Genomic DNA, 18,421 nt, shown 5'->3' on the forward strand with positions numbered 1-18,421 from the left:
GATGGTAATTGAAGAAAAAAAAAAGAGGAAAAGAGAATGGTTATGCAGACATCGTCCATTGGTGTTGACGGCTACAGAGATAAGATTGTTGTTGTGGATTTTTGGTTCTTTTTATTTGTTCAAGTATGTGTGAGTTCTTTTTCGTATATATGTCTCAATTGGTTCAGAACCATCAAATTTGAAGAAGCCACTCATTATATCATCATCAAATGACGTGGCACTAAAATTGACCTCACTAACAACGTTACTTTAAAATTTAATGGAAGGACTATTTTGCAATACTTATGCAAAATATAGGTACTAATTTGAATTTTTCAACAAGTTAGGGACTAATATGCAATAGGGGTACAATGTCAGGGACTAAATTGCCTATTTACTCATTTTGTTATCATCAAATGACGTGACATCTTTTAAGAGGCACGTCCACGTGTCATGCCACATCATCCTTTAGTGCCACGTTGGATAGTCCACGTGGCACTAAAATTGACCTCACTAATGACGTTACTTTAAAATTTAACGAAAGGACTATTTTGCAACACTTATGCAAAGATAAGGACTATTTTGAATTTAACATTAAGTTAGGAACTAATATGCAAAATGAGTATAATCTCAGGGACTAAATTTCTTATTCACTCGTTCTAATTATGAACTGACAGAAGAGAGAGAGAGAGAGAGAGGACAGTAGAGCAACTTGATGGTTTTGACTAATAAAGAGGTAGTATGATCAATGGTGAATTAGTTGCAGGGCATAGTGGTGGCAGTTGACGGTGGTGGTGGAACGATGTGGTCAGCAGTGGTGGCGCGTGTGAATGTATATATATGAAGGTTTTGATGATGCCAAGATATAAGCAACACAAGAGTACTTCAAGTCAAAATTCAAGATCAAGAAAATAAGGTAAGACTTCATTTTTGTTAAAAGAATCTTTTATTGGTTGAAAAGGTTTGGCCTCAAAACATGATTTTCAAAATGATTACAAAAAGTTTTTAAAATATTTTATCATTGCTAAAATAAGGATTTTTTCTTGTAATCGATTACCAGTAACGAAACTTCAGAAATTCAAATTGAAAAGTCATGGCCTTTCAATAAGTAATAGTGTAATCGATTACCAAAAGGCTGTAATCGATTACCAGTGAAAGATTTTTTGAAAAATATTTTGAAAAGTCACATCTCTTCTAAAGTTTTTGAAAAGCCACCAAGGGCCTATAAATATGTGACTTGTTTACGAAAATCTTCAGAGTTTTTCAGAACCTTATTGTCTTATTCTCTCACAAACAAATCATTGGCCAAACACTTGCAAAGCAATTGAGTATTCTTCTAAGATCTTCAACTTGTATCATCTTCTCTAAAAAAGAAAAAAACTTCTGTACTTTTTGAAAAGAATTATTGTGATCAAAAGACTGGTTTGTCTCTTGAATTGTGAGAATCCTGAAAACAAAGGAGAGGGATCCCTAGGTGGTTCAGAAGTTGTAAAAGAATTTTACAAAGATAGTAAAAATCTCAAGTGGGTTGCTTGAGGACTGGATGTAGGCACAGGAAGTAGCCGAACTAGTATAAATCGAGTTTGTATTTCTCTCTCCCCTTATCTCGGTTATTTTATTGTAGTTTACTTTGTCTTGTGCATTTAAGAGAACATTATTAAATTGATTTCTTCTTCTTCTTCTTCTTCTTTTTCTGCATTCTAAGAATATCAAATATCATTTAAAAGGGGACTAAAATTTGTTAGTAGGAACACTTTAAAACTTAATTCACCCCCCTCTTAAGTTATTGAGGCCACTTGTCCAACAACACGATGGTGGTTTCCATTGGAGAAGGGGAATAAGAGGAGAAAAGGAAGAAGGAGAAGGGGAAGACGGTGATGATGTGGCGTTGAGGTGTTGGTGACAAGGCGTAATGACGTAACACTTCGTCTGCCATGTCATCACTTAACAGAAGGGGACTAACGACCATAGTAAAATGAAACATAAAATTTTTAGGTACTTGGTTGAAAAAAATGAATGTTAGGTAGTAATTTGAAAGTGACCTATATTCCAGGTATGAAAAACTTAATTAAAAGCCTTTGAAAAAAGATTATTTATATTATTGGATCAAATGAAAATAAGAGGGTGAAAATACACAATCAATTGGAAGATAGTACATCTAAAAAATATATGCAATACTAGGCATTCATTGTGAAGTTTATGATCCGCTACAAATTTTCCATCTACCTGTTAAGACAAAAGAAAAAGTAAGCAAATAAGATAAATAAATATGATTAAAATATAAAATATAAAATAAATAAGATAATAAATTTATCTTTATTCAAATTTCATGTAGAGAAATTCTCTCAAATCCATCATGTTGACCATCTTTTTTGCATATATATTATCTTTATTTTATTTTCATCTAATTCAGGTAGTCATCACGTAAAAAAAGAAGTCTCATAGATATCAAAACTTTATTTGTCAATCTTATTACTAACATTTGTCATTCTTCCTTGGAGAACCACAAACAATTTAATATAACTTTCTATATTAAGATCCAACAATGTAAATCTAAACTTGTCTATTAGTACATCATTATTACTATCAATCCATTACATTTGAAAATAGACACTCTAAATTTAGTGTAGTCAATATCTTATACTCCCTCCATCCCAAAAAAATAGTCGTTCTAGATTATTGTATACAGACAAAAAAGAAATAGATGAAAGAGAGTGTTAATTTTATAAAATTAACATTATATCATTATTAATTTATTTATAGTTTTTTTATCCACCATTAATATTATAAGGAATATAAGGGAAAAACATAATTAATGTTATATTGAAAAACAAAAATGACAATTATTTTGGGATAATTTTTTTCTCTTATATGACAATTATAATAGGGTGGAGGGAGTATTTCTTTAATAACTCCAACATAAAATATGAATGTGAACACTATTTTTTTTTTTTATCTTTTTGCACTAGCAAAATGCATGAATGCATACACAATGCTCTTGTCATATTGATCCTTTGTATAGAAGAAATACTTATTGTTGTCATATTCAATCTAACTTATGTCTTAAAAGTTAGATCCCGGTGATAGACGTTTTACTATATCAGATACATTATCATCATGCCCAACTTGATGTTTAAATCAAGATAAGAAAGTTCTTTATGAGTATATAAGTATGGTTGAACTTCATCATTGTTATCCAAGAAGTGTAAATGTGTTTAAAGAACTTCTTGACAATCCAAGAACTTTAATGTTACCAAGTGTGTACCATTCCTTGTAAGTCTTCTCACATGACGAGATTTTGGAAGTCCAATATCTTCTACTTCTAACAAGTAATCAATACAAAACTTAATAGATTTCTGGTAATATATCTTTCAACAAGAGATACATCAAGTTGATGTGGATTCTTTGTATCTTTTTAAGATATTCATGTATCACTTAATTGGATACATCCACCATTAGTAAACATAGTCATATAAACCTATTTGTCTTCACCACACACACACATATAATATATATATATATATATTAAATGAACTATAATGTAAAAAAATGAGGAAGTACATCTCTAATTTGCATAAGAATATAACATCATTTTCAAACGGATCCAATTTATGCGGATTAATAACTTTGTTACATATAGTTAGGGACAAACTCAAGGGGAGGCAACTAAGTTAAGGAACTAAAACAAAAATAACAAGTTCAAGACTAAAAATAGAAATTTTAAAAAGTTTATGAACTAAAACGATCATAAACCCTAAAATATATTATATTACATTATAAATGTAACATCTTTTTTTTAAAAAAAAAAGAGAATATATTTATAAAACTATATTAATTTCTATTAAATATTTTATGTTATTTGTTATTTTTTATAGTAAAAATGAAATTATTTGGGTTAAATATTTTTGGGCCTTTAGTTTTAGGAAGTCCAGATCAACTATAAAAGCTGACAGGTTCTCTTAAAACCTAGTCTGTGCATTACCCTATCTCTTGTTTTTCACTCTCTTTGGTTGTTAATTTAGGCCGTTGATTGTGAGTTTGTATTGGTCCCCTTTTGATGTTGTTTAGGGATTTTAATAAATTGTTTCAACTACACATTTTTGAATTTTTGTGACAATCCATTCTTCTGAGAATTTTACAAATTGCAATGCTGGTGAGTTATGAAATTTCGAGTCTATATGCAACAAATTGAATTTGGTGTTCTAGACGTTATACAATTGTTTTTCCTTCGAATTATGAACTCCTTATGCCTTGCTTTTCATCCCATTGGCTTTTACTTATTTAATTGAATTGTTACGGAACTCTGTACCCTGACCCCTTCGCGTTAATCATATAGATAGATAGAGAAATATAACACTTGCCTTAATTATATGATAGGAAATCAAAATTTCACACGTTTAGTTTTTTCTTTTTATAAGTATCTGGCTCAATTAGTTTATTGAATGTTCATGCCATAGAGAATAATTTCAAAACTTCAAGTACTTCACTCTAATTTTGGTCTAACTTATTAAATTTATCATGCAGTAATTTTTGGTTGAATTCTGGTGTATTAAAGTATAAATATTGAATTAAATTATGCTTTGATTTAAATTACAAGGTTCAAATTCTTGTGATCCAATTTCTCTTGCTTGAATTTTTTATAGTTTACATTTTTAATATAATTAGTATATATATATATATATATATATATATATATATATATATATATATATATATATATATATATATATATCCTAATTTGTAGTATAAATTTATAAATTTATTTAGTGATGTGACTGTTGTAATTCATTTTAGATTATAATTTTATATATGATATATATTTACTTAATTATACTTTAGGAATCATTTTATGATTCACAAGCCCATAATTCTTACATTTAAAATATGTACTCATATTATTATAGTATACATGTGTATAGTGCAATGGCTATATATTTTTCATATATTTAGAAGATTTGAAGTTAAGTATATTTTATTATTAGTATTATTACAAATATAATTAAATACTTATATGACGTATGGTTTTTTATTGGTAATTGATGTTTATGATTTTGTAGTGTTATTATGACATGATCTTGAAAGTTATTATTATTTGGAATTAGAAAATATTATTATTTGATTTTATGCATGTGTATATTGTGTGCTATAAATATTATCATGATACACAATGTTTATACTATGTTCGATATTATGATTGAATGCATGGTGTCTATGAATGAATGTGAAAGCAATATGTAATGGTCCCTGCAGGATAAGAATCTCCAAGACTTTGAAAATAAATCGTGTGCATATTGTCTCTGAACCATGCATAATATTGTGCACATGTATTTTGAAGTGAATGATGTTTATGAACTTAACCGGGAAGGTCATGAATGAAATGACGTATGACTCTGACATTGGGGTGCAACGGTTTGGAATCTCCTTTAAGTTCATGTTGATTACATGGGTTGGAGTATCCTTGCAAGGCCAGAACACCCTAATGCACCACCAGCGGTGTCATCTCGGTGAGAGTGAGAGTGTCAGGTTGTCCATTGTGTGACAATTCATCGACTAATGGACTCTCAGGCTACGTTTACAAATTATTTTCGAGATGGTACCAAATCCTTAAGTTACATGCGAATCATCCTGCATGTGTGTCAATGTGTATTGGGAGATTTGAAGTGGATGTTGTGTGTTTGTGTGATACAATTGTTTATAATATATATTTTCTCTTCATGTCTTCTCTTTGTTTTAAATATTTGTGAGATGTATTTCAATCCTTACTTATTTGTCTTGTTTGTGTTTGGACTACATGTCACCCTTGTAGGTGAGGTTCCACAAGGTCATGATGATGATGTTGGAGGAAAGGTTTAAGCCTTGTTTATTGTCTTTTATTGTTAGTTTATGTTGGGACTGTAAAGTTCCGATGGTTATAACATCGGGGATTAATTTATTATTTTATGTCTATGTTTTTTAAAAAAACTAGATTAGTAATTTTTATTTCTTAAGTTTAATTATGTTTTAAGGAATTATAAGGCCAAATTTGAGCCAATACTTTTTATTGACAATTTTAGTATTTATTTGAGTTTAAATTATTTGAGTTACATATATGATAACCTTTATTGCGTGATTACAAAAGTTTTAAATTTATTACTTTATTTTGAAATTTTTTTAAAATTATTAGCTACAGGGTGAATGAGTGTCACAATAAACATATGTATCCTTATATATATTAAATATAGTTATTAATTAGTTTTATAATATTATTTTTTTATAAAATTTATTATAATATGTTATATAATTTTTGAGAAAATATTTGAGAAAATATTTGATTTATCCTTTAATTAATTATTTAATTTGTTTGGTATTGACTCTTCCCATTTTAATATTACTATAAATGAAAGATCATTTTTAATTATGAAAATTTTAGAAAAATGAGATTAAAAAAAGGTGAAAGGTGGATTTCTAACTAACTGCTTGAATATCTTTATTATCTTTATTGGGAGAATGATCAATAAAAAAATGTAATATTGCATTTTTTTACACTATTCTATTATTAATTATGATTTAATGTTTATTTATTAATAAAAATTCCGGCCCCCCTTTAATATGTTTCTAGATCCATCATATAGCAGCACATTCTTGTTACAGTGTGTCTTAATTTTTTTTGGCAATATGTCCTAAATAGTTACCGACAGTAGTTTATCCATCATGATCCTCATAAAACTTCAAGCCGATTAATTTCAAATCTTTTTATCGATACAAGCTTCTTAACACCAGAAGAACACCCTTCAGGTACTTTAAGCCACATAAACACTTACAAATACTTTTTTTTGGACAACGTATATAACTTATGGGCAATTAGGGTATGAACCCAAAGAACATTAAGAAATACAATCCTATTATTCTCGAATGAAATATAGAGACATACAACGATATATTTTTTTAATGCAAATTTAATAATTTCAGAGTAACCACATATTTGTAAAATTCAAAAACTATTTGTGTATGGTGCAAAATATAACATACATGTCTTTTTAGAAAGCTAACATAAATGCATGAGTCAAACTTAACCAAAAATAATAAAAATAATTAAAGATAATAATTAATAGTTCATGTAATACATATGGGTAGAACATTTCAGTAAAACATAATATTAAAAATTAAAAAATATGTAAGCAAATATTAATTTTAGTAAAACAAAATTCAAATAGTATTAAAAAGTTGTGAAGCTAGATATATTTTAGCATTAAAAAATGTGCAAGTTTACGTCTATAGTTACGAGTAAGAACATACCTTTGTCAAAAGCACAAGCAAAAAAAAAAAGTATAATTATGATGGAGAAGGAGGAGATGCAAATTGCAAAGCTATGAACATTTTGATAACAAAAGAAACTAAAAATGTTTCAAGGATGAAAATTAAGGATGAAGATGAACAAAATGGCATCCATAGAGGTAATGTATATAGATTTTGACATTGATAGAACCTTCAAAACAAATAATGATAGGAGGAATAAAGGTTTCAATATTCTCGGGGCAAAGAAAAGGCTTTCAAAATTGGAACAATAATGGAAATATCAGTGTAAATTTGTAGTGTATATATATATATATATATATATATATATATATATATTATACAGATTCTATGTAGCTAATATTTTTTAGATTAATTCTTATCATAATTGATCTAAAAATTGTTGACTTTCCAGATTAGTTGTAATAAAAACCAACCTAAAAAGTATTGATTCCATTGTTTGCAAAGAAATCAATTTAGAATATATTTTGGAGTCTCAGGTTGCAAAACGATATGAAAAGATTCTGCATCATCACTTATTAAATAGTCGATGTAAAAAATAATTTATAGATTATTAGTTCTAGGAATTGATCTAAAAAGTATATTTTAGAAGAGAGTCATCATAGACTATATTAATATTTAAAAGATATTTTAATGTCAAAATTTAAACAAAATAAGATTTTTTAGAAAAAGTAAAAGTTGTTTGAGTTTTATTCAAAAACTTTTTTTAAATTAAAAATTTCATTTCAATTATTCAAATGAAAGAGAGAAAAGATTCATTTCTAAGAATCGATCAAGAAATTTTTTTTTTTACAGAAGTTGATTTTCTTAATATTTAAGATCTTTTCTTCATGTGTTTGATCCAATTTCTTCTTTACAAGAAAAAATTAAATCAAACACTATCTTGAAATTTTCTTAACTATCAAAACTTGGTAAGGTTGAAAAACACTTAATTCATGTCTAAAAAGAGACTACAAATAGTAAGTTTTATATTTCTATTGAAGATTGACATGAAAATATAAAGATACTTGAGTTTTGATCATGTGTTCAAACACACTTGGTCACCAAAGACTATATTAAATATTTTTTGTTAATTAAAAATATTAATATTAAATTATTTAGACTTTTAATATAATAAATAAATTTTAACTATTAAATATTTTTATTTCCTTTTAATTAGTGTTTTAAGTTTCACCAAAAAAAATTAGTGTCTTTTAAGATATTTGTGAACATGTTTGAAATAATAAAAGTAATCCTAACTAGTGATGATCTAAATTTACCGTGTTTCAATGCTTTAAGTATGTGTCAGGTGCATTAACTAATATTATATTAGGTGATTAGTCCAATGAGGATCTGAATTTAAAAAAATGATGACAATAAAATTAAGGATTATCATTAAATATACTTAGTTTCTCTTACAACTCACTTATACTATTTTTTTTTCCTAATTTCTCATATTATTAATTAATAATAATAATTTTCTCTCATATTATTCATCACATTTATCGATTATGTTTTCTTTTACTTAATTCAATTTCTTTCTTTAACTTTATTTTTTCTTTCTCTCTGTTCTTCCGACTCATATATACTTCCTGAATTTCTTTCCTAAAGTTAAAATATGACACTTATAATCAGATAAAGACATGATTCCTTTAAAGTAAGAAAAGTTTACTTAGAGAATTTAAGAGAATAAAATCCAATGATAATTATTAATTAAAAAAATCGATCACTGCTATTATAATGAACTATAATTTTATTATATATAAATTGATTTTATCACAATTTTCAGTTATTGATTTTCTAATCAACAATTGTCAGTGCATTTAATATTTTAAAATACAACTCGTCACTTTAGAATAACCAAATTGATAAGATAAAACTCATGAAAATTTGAATAAAATACAACTCGTCACTTTAATATTGAGTTTCATTCTCTACTTTTTCCACTATAAGGGATGATGAAGCTGCATTTGTAGGTGGCATATCGAGATCAAACCTGACAAGTGAGCTCGATGGGGTCCTACATCTCTCACTCACTCCCCATTGGTGCAAGTTACAGTAATGCACGTGAGCGATGCAAATTTGCCACACTCCCTCTCTATTTTATTTTACCTCATTCGAGTAAGTGAGTAATTAGATGGTGCATGATGTTCCACGTTGACGTTGACAAGACAGGGCAGTCAGGCCCTACCAAAGAATCGTACAGAATACTGATTACCACTCTGCGTGTTGAGGACACACACATGACACAAGGGAGGGGTGAGGGGTGACCTTGTTATTATTATTGTTAAAATTGTGGTCCTGTTCTTTGTTCACATTTTCCCTTCATCTAATTAAGAACAAGCAAACCAATAACATAACTAATAAGTGTGCCTAGCTAGCTACAGCATTATTACTACTTTCGTTATCATTAGTTGTTGTTGGTCAATCAAAACCATGTTATGTTAGGCTTCTCGAGTGGCCCAATTCATTCAGCTTTTCCATCCTTTTACCCATGTGGCCATATACCCAAGGACAAGCCAATGCCATTAATAGAAAAGAGAAATTGGACCAGCCAAAGTTTTTTCTTCTTTTATCCCAGATGTCTCTAAGCTGAAAATTAAGAATTATTTTTTTCTAAATAATAAGATTCATTTTAGGGACGGTTTCTTTTAATAAATATTTTTTATACACATAAATCTAGAATTGAATTAAAAATTTAACTTGGAAATTAATTTAATCTTATAAAATTAATAATAGAAATTATTTCCTACTTATATATTATATTTTAATATTATTTCTAACCAATACTAAACTTTAACACTCTCCTTTGTCATCCGTCACAACTAAGATAAATTAGAAATAACCATAATTAAGGTGACTTTTTAATGCTTCCCATCATGCTCAAGGTTTCTAACCTGACAAACTCAAGTGATCCACCAATAAATCTAAGATAAGATAAGTTATGATATCATATTACAATTGAAATTTAGACTTAATTTAACTCCTATAAAATTAGTGTGTAAGTTGTGAATTTTTTTCTCATTTATATACTTTTTTTAGATATTATATCTGATTAGATGATAAGAGATAAAATTATCTAAAAATCATATGAGTGTTGGTAGTCAATTTGGGGTAATGCTTGATTCCTTGGTTACTTTGGTACTATTTTCAAATCATGGTTTAAGCCTTTAAGTCCTTTTAAGACTCTAACTATTTTTGGTACATTGAGACTCTAAATTTTTAATTAATTAAACGTACGAATGTATTAATTGGCTTTGCGAGCAACGAAACTCAACAGCCACACCTTAACTACTGCTCCCCTTTGAAGACAACTAATGTAGTCCGAGTGAGTGTCTCTTTATTCTCCCAAAAAAGTGTACAGAACAAGTATACAAACTTTGTAGATACGATATGAAAAAAAGAGAAAAGTTTATTATAAAAAATTGACAAGAGGAAACAAATGAGAAATTTGTGAGGCTCGAAAATTTATATGCATTGAATTGTCAAGAAAGCGAGAGAATGAAAGGTTGGGAAGCACCAAAGAGTGAGAGAAAAGTGCTCCCTGTGAGGCATGGCATGGCTGGTGGACTAGGCAACATTACAAACAACCGAAAACAAGGTCCAGAGATAATTAGCATGCATAAGGGACCACAAAGGTGTAGTTTTGTTGGATTTTCTCCGCGTTCTAACCCTGATCCTAACTGGATATTCCTACCATTATTGTTCTAGATGTGTCGGTCAAACATTCACCTCTATACTTTGCACAACCATGGATTGATTTTAATATATTTCCTTCCTCATTCAACAGGTTTTAAATACATGTTTATCAGGATTGTGTCATGAAAGCTTTCAGGTGTTGGAACCAATTTTTTTTTTATTAAACATGGGGCATCGAAGTGGAAGGTCACCTACTAGTAACACATTCTTTTGAGGCCATTGAATAAGATAAGATGAAATCGGAGAAAGTTGTTATATGGGAGGATTGGATAATTTTTTTTAAAGTTTTTTTTATGAGTTATGCATTTGCATTGTCAATCAATTTGGAGGCGTTTGATAGATAGAAAGTTTTTTATACCAGGGAAAACATGATTCTTAGGAATGTATAAAATATGAAAAGTTGGATTCTTCTCTCTCTCATTGGGAATGTTTTTGTGGAAAAGTAAATTAAAATTGATTCCCGGAAATAATAGTTTTCTTACAATCTTTTTTATTAATTACATACCAAATATGAGAATCATAATTTCACACTTCAAGATTTTTGGGAAAGTAATAACTTTTCATCTACTAAATGTTTCTTTAAAGTTAAATATATTTTTCGTCTTTATAAAATTGAAAAGATTCAGATCTCACCCTTATAAAATATTTAGTACGTTTTTTATTCTCATAAAATTGAAATATGTCTTTTTTTTTAATTCAGATCAAGGTTCAAATTTTTGAACCTGTGTATAACTTTTTTTACATCATTTATATACATAACAAATGTAAGAAAACATTATATTTATATTGATTATATACATAATCGATTTAGAAAATATTACATTTACATCGGTCATATGCATAATCGATATAAAAAAACTTAATTGTAGTTTTAGATTAACTCCCAACCAAAATTTGACATATTTCAATTTTATGATAAAAAAAATATACTAAAAATTTTGTTGAAAAAAAATCTAAACATTTTCAGTTTTATGAAGAGAAAAAATATATTTTAGTCATCAATTAAATATCATTATTAGTATGATTTTTAGAATTGTTATCGTAAAAGTAAAAAAAACTTGTTATATATATGATAGTTTGTAATTAGATGATATCATAAATTTTATTTTATATCGTTAGTATATGATTTTTTTTATTGTTAACCTAAATAGATTGTAAATGAGTTTATAGGATTGGATAATTAGATCTATAAAAAAATATAATATATATCTTGTTAAAACTAATAATAGTAAGAAAAAATCAAGTTAAGGAAAAAAAAAAGTCTCTAAATGGTAGATCGTTCCTCAAGAAACTATATGTTTAAAAATATAAAAATATATAAGTATTACTTTTTTTCTGTTTTCATATATATTGGTTCAGGTCTATCGGGTGCAATCCTCTAAAAAAAAAGTTCTATCATCGGATGCAAAAATTTCCGAAGTCTAAACTTCCAATTTTTTTTAAAGACAAAAAAAATTATATCATTTCATTCAATATTTGTGAAACAATACATGAAGAGCTAGCATAAAATCTTGAAGTCCTTGATAAGTTGTGAACTACTAGATTAACTTATTTTTTTATAAAACTCACACTAGAATTTGCGAAATTGAAGAAAATGGGTCTACATATATATTTATAGTGACATGAAAATCAGAAGAGCCTTTGGAGAAGCCGTTAAAAGAATATCAACCACCATTTTACAATCAAGCTCAAAGATCACGTTACTGTTGGTGACATGTTGTGTCCAGATCATTGCTTGGAGGAGGGCCCAAGCCTGGGCTTCTTTTGGTTCTTGAAGACCTACTGCATTGATAGACTTTGCTTTAAGGAAATTCCCACTGGCATCTCTCAAATACATTCCAGCTCCAAAGGATGTAAGGTCCTTGAAGATAGACGCGTCTATATTGCATTTTATGAAGCTTTGTGGTGGTGGGCTCCAGATTGTGTCCATTGTGGTTGTTGGACCGGGTTGGTGAGGATGATGAGTTGAATTAATATGTTGCCATTGGGAATATTGCTGCATGGCCAGTGAGAGAGCCTCGGCTGGATGAGTTTGTTGTTGCTCCCAAAGTTTTGTGTTTCGAGTTTGCCAAATGGACCCAATCCAACTCTAATTATTGCTCGCAAATCTGGATTGGATTCCTGCAAAAGATTAAAAATTAATAAGAGCTTTGAAACTCTAGATCTTCCGTTTCCCATTTTGCCTCAAAATTAATGATGCCATAAGTCTGCATGGAGCCAAAATTGCTTAGCATGGTCACGAGATATGAAAAGATGCCACTCATGTTCTATGTTTGACTCACAGCAAACACACTCAATATTGCAATTGATGTGTTTTTCACGAAGATTAGAGCGTGTAGGAAGGCATCCACGTAAAAGTCTCCAAATGAAAAACTTTATTTTAGGTGGGGCACGAATACTCCAAAGAGTGGACCAATCTCCTTCACATTTCAAATGACTAGCATCAAGCAAATTATCCATGATATTATGATAGGCATTTCTAACTAAATACTCACCAAATTGGGTAAATTTCCATATTAGCTTTCCATATTAGCTTGTCATTCTCCAAAACATTTAAAAGAGGAATAGAAAGGATATTATACGCATCCATTTGATTAAAAATGTTCAGCACAAGGTCTTTTATTCCAGGTACAGCTGTTGTGATCAACAAGATCTCCCACTTTTAAATCAAAATCTTCATTGAAATGATTAGAAGAAGCATAGATATTGTTACCATTTTTCAGCCAAGGTTGAATCCAAGCATGAATAGAATTATCATTACTAATCCTCCATTGCAAACCTTCTTTCACCACTACCCATGAAACATGGATACTACACCATATAAAACTTGGATTGTGTACCAATTGGGCATCCAAGAAATCGGCCGAAGGAAAATATTTGGCTTTAAAAACTTTAGCAACTTTAGTATCATGTTTGATCATCATTCTCCAACCTTGTTTTCCTAACGTGGCGAGGTTGGAAGCATGCAAATGTTTGAAATCCAAGTCTCCAAATTCTTTTTTCATTGTCATCTTGTCCCAGTTGAACCAGTTTATATCTTTCCTTTGTTGTTTATTGGAACCCCACCAAAAGGAGTTCATCATTTTCTGTAGACCATCTTGAATAGAAGAAAGAAGCAAATAGACACTCATACAATATACGGGGATTGATTGTGCAACAAATTTAACAAAAATTTCTTTACTCGCTTTTGAGAGATGTTTGCTAGTCCGATGGTTGATGCGGTTCCAAAGTCTATCTTTTCGGAAACTAAAGACTACTTTATTCCTTTTACCAATGATAGATGGTAGTCCCAGGTATTTGCTAGAATCGATACTTTCAGTGACTCCAAGGAAGGCGGATATGTTGTGCATGAGATGGTGGCAAGTATTGAAGCTAAAGACAATTTCTGACTTTTCATAATTGATGATTTGACTTGAGGCACGACCATAAGTATTTGGAATCTCCTTTAGAATATTGATTTCATTGTCTTCAGTGCAAAACAAAAAATATCATCAACAAATAAAAGATGTGAGACGGGTGGGGGCCCTCTACACACCTTCACACCATGGATATCACCCTCTCGCCTCTCTATTTTTTTTAGTAAAGTTGAAAGTCCCTTAGTACACAAAATGAACTGGTAGGGTGACGGTTAGTCACCTTGTCTTAGTCCTCTCCTAAGAGAAATTTTCCCTATACAGTCACCATTAACAACTATAGAGACTTGGACTGATTGGAGGCAAAGTTTAATCCATGAAACCCATTTTTCATTAGACCCCATTTTTTTCAAGGACACCAAAGAGGAAATTCCAGTCAACATAGTCCAAGGCTTTACTAATGTCAATTTTAAGGGCTACCTCACCAAGCTTACCCTTTGTTTTGCATTTCATGTGGTGAATGATCTTTGAAGCTATCATGACATTATTCGGGATGGAGCAATCTTTAACAAATGTTGATTGCTCTTGGGATATACATTTCGGTAGAATAGGCTTAGGATGATTGGCAAGGCCTTTGGATATAATTTTGTAAATGATAGTACAAAGAGAGATAGGTCTGAAATCTGTCATGGATGTGAATTTTTTTTTTTTTTTTTTGTATAAGGACAACAAATGTTTTGTTTATCTAAGGAGGAAGATTTCCCGTTTCAAGCCATGTAACACCAAAGTGGAAAAGTTAAGGTCCACACAAAATGCATTTTTTTTTTTGAAAAAGCAGGGTTTGAACCATTAGGGCTAGGAGATTTACTCGAGTCCATTTGAAAAAGGACATTTTTAAATTCATCAATAACAAAAGGAGCCAAAAGGGACTCATTTTCATAGGGGGAAATAGAGATAAGAATTTTATTGATAATAGGGCTAAAATCATTACAATTATTCTCAACTTCAAACAAGTTTGGAAATAAGAAACAACATCACAAATTCCATTATGATCATTGGCCACGAATCCTGCTTTACGAGTAAGGGATGAGATGGAATTGAATTTTTTCCTTGCATTTGTAGAAGCATGGAAGAACTTCAAATTAGTATCCCTATCCTTTAGCCAAAAAACTTTTGCCCACTGTCTCTAGTAAGAATCTTCTTATGCAACCAATTGGCCTAATTTCTTGGAGAGCTCTTGGTAATGATCATTTCCATTAATGTTGGTAGAGAAACGAAGAAGATTTAGCTCTCTTATACATGCATCAATTTGATCTCGAAACTATTTTCTTAAATTCCTACCTCATATATTCATCTCATTAGTACAAAAATTAATTCTATACAAGAAGTCGCCTTGTAGGGATTTGTCCTAGCCATTCTTCACAACATCAAAAAGTTCAAGCTCCAGTAACCAGGAATTCTCAAAATGAAAAGGTTTGTTAAAAATGCCTCATATTTAATTTTTCGAATCAAATCAGATCAAGATGGCAAAGTGATTAGATTTTGATGAAATACCATTTAGAAGCTTGAAATTAGGGAATAAATCCAGTTTGAGGTAGCCAAGCCACGTTCAAGCTTTTTCCTTTACACTTTGCCCACGTGTATTGATAACCTTCCATTGGAAGTTCATGCAGATTGCAAGCAACAAAAACCTTTCTAAAGCCATTTAAAAGCTAGTTTGGGCGATCCAGCAAGCCAATTTTTTCGTCATTGGAGAGAAGACCATTGAAATCTCCAAAGATGCATCAAGAGAGAGAAGTATCAATTGCCAGGGTTCAAAGAAGATTCCATGAGTCTCTTCTTATGTCTCTTTCTGTGTACCCATAGAATCTAGTAAGCCTCCAAGGTGGATGGTTTTTCTGATGAATCTAGACATTGATGAAGTTAGAGGAGAAGTTGACTATCAAAAGGGTCCTTCTAGAGTAGGGTCAGACCACCACTCCTACCATTTACATCTAGAGCAAGACAAGAATCAAAACCAATAATAGTTTTTATTTCCTCAATATGTTGAGTATGAACTAAAGTTTCACATAAAAAAGAACATCCACAAGATAGGATCGGACAAGATTACAAAAGACAGGAACTGCAATCGAGTTCCTTGAAAGTTCCAATTAAGAAGACTCGTTGATCTTAGTGAGCCTTACTGCCAGAGCCCACCATTAAAAAATAAAGGTCTAGTTTAGGGTTTGTTGTTGGGCTAGAGGTTTCAATCATGTGATCATCGTTGTTGGTTGTTGGAATGTTTTGCAAGTCTACGTTGATGACTAAAGATTCTGCCAACCTATGTGTCAGACCCTAATTTCGTCCAAGAAATATCATTCGATATGATATTTTGATTCTTGCTAGTCAAATTACGATATTTGGCGCTAGTTATAGTGTGAAGCAAGGAATCGCTCAGTGTATTGATCAAGAAAACAAAAAAAAAATACCAAGGAAGGGGGCAAAAGGGTATTTTTTTTTGGATTTTTCTAGACCCTAGCTCGCCTAGGCTAGCATTTGGCTCGCCTAGGCCATGAAATAGCTCCGTGCCTAAGCAACTAGCTCGCTTGGGCGAGCTCATTCCTTCATGGCTAAGCATCAGCTCGCTTGGGCGAGCTTCAACCGCCCCAAAATGGCTTTTTCCCTATAAATAACCATGTTGGGGGGGGGGGGGTTCAAGGGGTTCCAAGGTATAGGAGTTGAGAGAAAATGAGAGAAAAGAAGGGGAAAGAAAGAAAGAAGAAGAAGAAAGAAGAAGAAACAAAGCCGAGGCACTACTGAATTGCGACTGTGATCATCCCTTACATCATTCTCTTGTTCTGTGTTCCTCGTGCAACAGTCGGTTAGTTTTGTTTTTAAGAGTTGAATGTAATCTATGTATCCTTAGGGGCCCCCTCTGTTATTATGTGCATATTCATCTTCTCCATTTATCATCGATGATCTTGTTTTTATTTGTAAAGTTTAATCCTAACTGATCACTAGTTCCATAAAAAACTTTGTTGTCTTAAAAAGATTGAAAGCTAATAAACAAAAACCAAAATAAAAAAAACCAACTCATAATTAACTTCTCTCCATCAAATATCACTTGAGATCGTTAAGGTCCAATGCCTTAACGACCTTTTTGTTTGTAATTAAAATGAATCTTTCGAAAGCATAAAACCAACTCAACACACAAACTTTCTCGCTTTAAAGAACTATGTAGGTCTGAATTCCTCATCGCACTTGAGGATACGTAGGAGCAAGGGCAACCCCCTTGTCGACCCCAAAATATAAAGAAATATAAAAAGGGAAAAATAAATAATTTTGAAGTTACGTTGTGCACACTCGATTAAAGGCTGCCGCCTCTTGTGGCGGGCGTGTGGGGTGCTAATACCTTCCTTATGCGTAAACAACTCCTGAACCCTTATTTTCAAAATTCGCAAACCTCTTTTGGTTTATCAACCTCCATTTCCCCGATGGTACAATCCTAACGCCACATGCGTCTATCATGGTGGCATCTTGGGGCACTCCGTCGAGCAATGTGTAGCTTTTAAGAACAAAGTACAAAGTTTGATTGATGCGAGATGGCATACATTTCAAGAGGATAGCCCCAATATAAGGAATAATCCACTTGCAAATCATGGAAGCTTGTCGGTGAACACAATGGGAGAAGGGAAATCTCAGGAGTTGAAACAGATAGGGGATGTGTTGACTCCAAAACGATTCATATTGGAGGCGTTACGCGAGACCAGTGTGATTGAATGTGATGGTAATAAAGGAGATTCATGCTTGATGCATTCGGGAGTGTTACACGATGTAGAAAGGTGCCCAATAGCTGAGGATTTGCTGCAGGGACTGATATGTAGAGGTCAAATTGAAATCCACAGTGCAAAAAAGGAGGAAGAAGGGGTATTCATGCAGTCGAGTGGCAAAAGCCTTTAGTAATTCATTTCACCAGAGATATTACCACTCAGATACCTCGAGGTTTCTAGCCCTCTATAGCAAAGACACTAGCACCCTTCCCTTATAAGAGTGGCAATGTAATACTGTGGAGGTATGGCGTACAGGGATCTGATAGAAGGCAGGACGCATTCGTCATACGTGCTGGGACTGGCATGCCA

The sequence above is a fragment of the Glycine max genome, chromosome 5, assembly GCF_000004515.6.
Source record: "Glycine max cultivar Williams 82 chromosome 5, Glycine_max_v4.0, whole genome shotgun sequence".
Classification (NCBI taxonomy): domain Eukaryota; kingdom Viridiplantae; phylum Streptophyta; class Magnoliopsida; order Fabales; family Fabaceae; genus Glycine; species Glycine max.